We start from the raw sequence: 4,593 nt of genomic DNA, 5'->3' as shown, positions 1-4,593 counted from the left end.
AACAGCAACCCTGCAAATCAGTAACTACACTAGGCCAATCTTTGGGTAATAAAGAAGGTAAAGGAATCACAGGCCACAAAGATCCCATAGGTTGAATTATCTTATTAATAGCTCTCAAATCAGCCATCATTCTCCATTTTCAGATCTTTTTTATTACAAATACAGGAGAATTCCAAGGCTAATAGTTTCCTCTCTGTGCTTAGCATCTGACTATTTTGCACCAGTTGCTCAAGCAACCATAATTTTTCTTTAGTTATGCAGGCTTCCTAGTCACCATTTTAAATCCAGCCTTGATGTGAAGGTCTGTGCCTAGTTTGATTGGAACTTGTTGTGCCATGCTTGGTTGGCATCCCTGGGAGGCCTGCTCTTTTCTGAAAGGAAACAGAGGAGTGCATCTGGGGGAGAGGGGAAGATAGGGGAAGGGACCGAGAGGAGAGGAGGGAGGGGAAACTATAGTCAGAATGTAATATATGAAAGAAGAATAAGTAAGTTTAGAGAGAGATGGCTGGCAGTGGTTGCAGGCACCTGTAACCCAGCACTCAGGACGCAGAGGCAGGTGGATCACTGTGTTCAAGACCAGTCTGGTCTACAGAGTGAGTTCCAGGACAGCCAGGGCTACACAGAGAAACCTTGTCTTGAAAAACCAAAGGGACTTTCCACGCTGCCCCGGGACGGGTCCGTACGGCGTTGTTCTTGATTCCCTATGTAACTTAAAGGAAAACTTAACACAATGTCCAGAGCCCTTGATGTCCTGCAGATGAAGGAGGAGGATGTCCTCAAATTCCCCGCTGCAGGAACCCACTTAGGTGGCACCAACCTGGACTTTCAGATGGAACAGTTCATCTACAAAAGGAAAAGCGACAGCATCTACATCACCAACTTGAAGAGGACCTGGGAGAAGCTGCTGCTTGCAGCTCGGGCTATTGTTGCCATTGAGAACCCTGCTGATAATAGCGTCATCTCCTCCAGGAGCACTGGGCAGCAAACCGTGCTGAAGTTTGCTGCCGCCACTGGAGCCACTCCGATTGCTGGCCGTCACCCCAGGGACCTTCACTAACCAGATCCAGGCAGCCTTCAGGGAGCCACGGCTTCTAGTGGTGACCACCAATCCGTCACAGAGGCGTCTTATGTGAACCTGCCCACCACTGCCCTGTGTAACACAGACTCACCTCTGCGCTACGTGGACATCACCTCTCATGCAACAACAAGGGAGCTCAGTGGGTCTGCTGTGGTGGATGCTGGCCCGGGAAGTACTCCGCATGCGTGGCACTATCTCCTGTGCGCACCCATGGGAGGTTATGCCTGATCTTTACTTCTATAGGGACCCAGAGGAGACTGAGAAGGAAGAGCAGACTGCTGCTGAGAAGGCTGTGAGCAAGGAGGAATTTCAGGGCTCCTGAGTTCACTGCTGCTCAGCCAGAGGTGGCTGACTGGTCTGAGGGTGTGCAGGTGCCCTCGGTACCCATCCGGCAGTTCCCTACTGAAGACTGGAGTGCCCAGCCAGCCACTGAGGATTGGTCAGCAGCTCCCGCAGCACAGGCCACCGAGTAGTTGGAGCCACCACTGTGGGTCCTGAGCTCCTCTGCAGACACCCTAGCAAAGAGAAAAAGGGGAGAAGGAAAATAAAGTTCCTACAAGCTGTCAAAAAAAAAAAAAAAAAAAGAAAGAAAAGAAAAAAAAGAAAAAAAAAAGAAAAACCAAAGGGGAGAGAGGAACAGATTATATAATTATTTCAGTGGAAGCAGAAGTAAACTGTAATAACATTTAACAACCATTTATGAGCAGATTATTTAAAGATTAGTGCACTGGGAGGCTGGAGAGGTGGCCCCTTGGTTGGCTTAGAGCACTCATTCTTGCAAGGGACTTGGGTTTGGTTCCCCAGCACCCCCGTGGTGATCACAGCCCTGTGTGACTCCAGGTCAGGAGCTGTGATCTGGCGCCCTCTGCTGGGGGATTTGTACACCTTTGGAAGGTGTATCGTTGAGATTGGTGTAATAAAATGTTGAGCCAAGAACTAGCGAGGCAGGAGGTATAGGCAAGAATTCAGGGCAGAGAGAGGAAGGAAGGAGGAGATGAATGCAGGACTGTGAAAGAGGCCACGGAGTCATGGAGAGGAAATAGAAGGCGGAAGGCAGAGAGGGGTAACGCCAAGTGACGGAATGTGGCTTAATATAAACGGGTTACTTCAAGTTATAAGGGCTGGTTGGGTACAAGCCTAAGATAAAGGCAAAACATTCATAATTAATAAGAAGACTCCATGTCTTCATTTGGGAGATGGCTGGTGGGACAGAAAAAGACTCATTACTGTCCCCTTCTGGAGCACCAAGGACACAAGGGTTACATAAACATTCATATGGGCAAAATACCCATACACACAAAATAAAAATAAGGTTTAAAAATCATTTTAATTAGTAGAACACATGCATAGCATGCACAAAACTTGGGGTTCAATCTGAGCAGTCCCCAAAAAATGCATAGTTAATATGACTGCTCACAAGGAAAAATCCTAAAAGATGTCATACCCACATTAAAACTAATGGCATAGCTAGGCGTGGTGGCGCCCACCTTTAATTCTAGCACTAGGGAGGCAAAGGAGAATGAATCTCTGTGAATTCCAGCCAATCTTGTTGGTTTAGGACAGCCAGAGTTACATAATAGAGAGACCATATCTCCAAAAAAAGACAGTGAAATATGGAATACTATTTAGAAAAACATACAATACTGAGGAAAAAATGATTATGAAAAGTAAATACTTAAGCCTGTTTTAAAATAAAAGAAACCACAAATATAGATTAGAAAACATCTTAAAACACACACGCCTATGACCTCTCCAGATAAGGGTTTTTAACCAGGGTTAAAGTCCCCGGCATGAATCACTCCTGTGGCGCAGGCCTCAAATCCAATCAAAGAGCGGCTGGTTAACCCAGACCAGCCACACCACCATCGTGCCTGTGGGTGCATCTGGCCAGGCAGCTTGGTACTGCGGCTATGACATTCACCACTCTACGAGTCCACCCATGGGTCTCCTCCCCCAGGGGGGACCTGCATGGTACCTTTTGGCTACAAAAGCTAGCCACTAGGAAAGAAATTTCCAGGCCAGTTCCAACTTGGTTTCTCTATTGTGCAACCAAAGTGTGACAGAACACTACAGACCCCCTGCCTCTGCTCCAGAGCTCTGAGGTCACAAGCATGCAGCACCGTACTGTTTGGGAAGTGCTGAGGGTCAAAGCCAGGACTCTGGACCTGCCAGCCAAGGAGTCTGCCACCTGAGCGACACCCTCAACTTGTACCCCACCATTCTGAAGGGGTCAGAGTAGGGAGTATTGAATCAAGTACTCATGCATAACTGACTTTTCTACTCAGCTGTTCTCCCCCCATCCCCCGCACCCCGATACAGGGTCTCACTATGCAGCCCCGGCCGACCTGGAACTCACTATGTAGAGCAGGCCAGCCTCAAACTCCCAGAGATCTGCTTGCCTCTGCCTGCCAGGCGCCAGGATTATAGGCGTGTGCCACCACACCTGGGTACCATATTTTAATTAAACTTTGCTCATTGTTATAACTATAGTTGTGAGAAACAAGATAGCGGCAGGGTCCCCTTTTCACACTTTCTCAGTAGCAACACCGCAGAGTTCTAGTACAATACTACAGCCAGGGCGGAGACATCGATACCGCCAATATTAAGAAGATTTTTCTTTTCGTCATTCCCTGCCCTATGCTGGCTTCAAACTCACCATCATCCTCCTGCCTCAAGCTCCCAAGTGCTGTATAACAGTCATGTGCCACCACATGTAAACATACCGAATGTTCTGTATGTGGTCACTCCCTGTGTAACCTTTTACAACTGGCTTTTGTCACTGGGCGTGGTTTTCTGGAGACTCCCTGAGGTTGTCGTGCGCATGCGCATCGAGAGTTCTGTTTAGTGCTGAGTAGCAAACACGCGGTGACGTGGATTGCTACAGTTTGTGTAACCATCCATTAGCTTCAAGGGCATCCACGTTTGTTTCCTTTCCTGTTCCAAATAAAACTCATAAGCATCTCTGCACAGAATTTTGTGTGCGCTGGTCTCAGTTTTACACGAGGACCTGAGGCTAAGATGGTATTTATGGCTGTCTTTTTGTGTCTTCCTCCTTTACTTTGTTAATCGCCCACATTTATAGTGTTTGTTACATGTCGGGCCCTGTTCTAAGGACTTTACAGGCCTCATTTAAGTCTCACAATTACTATGTCAGGTATGCGTTACTGTCTTCCCCAGAGCGTAGATGTGGGAATCACGATGAGAGAGGCACACAGTCAGAGCACATGGGCGGTCGGCTTTGAGCCGGGGTTACCACCTCACCGTCTGTTCCACAGCCAGACTGCAGTGGGCCCAGGCTCTTTGCTATGGAGGATCCTGGAGGTTCTACAGGTGTAGATGTTTGTCTCTGCTGCTGTGGCTTCTGTTAACTTTAACTACTGGACACAGTGGTCCAAGGTGCCCTGAGCAGTGCCAGGCACAGTATCCGCCCTCCTCCCTGACCCCTTTACGTAATGGCAACCCCATTTCCCCAGAGTCTAAGTCCCTTCACTTAGCATCTGTTCCCCTTTCTACCT

General features: G+C 48.1%; 1 pseudogene; it reads left to right on the top strand.

Moving 5' to 3' along the window:
* Nucleotides 1-730: 730 nt before the first annotated feature.
* LOC121450988 lies at nt 731-1,551 on the top strand (annotated as a pseudogene).
* The last annotated feature ends 3,042 nt before the right edge of the window (nt 1,552-4,593 follow it).

The sequence above is a fragment of the Microtus oregoni genome, unplaced genomic scaffold, assembly GCF_018167655.1.
Source record: "Microtus oregoni isolate MIOR12 unplaced genomic scaffold, Mior012 000007F_ref0000211, whole genome shotgun sequence".
Classification (NCBI taxonomy): Eukaryota; Metazoa; Chordata; class Mammalia; order Rodentia; family Cricetidae; genus Microtus; species Microtus oregoni.
Note: the sequence above shows the minus strand (reverse complement) of the source record. Positions and strands in the feature narration are given on the sequence as shown.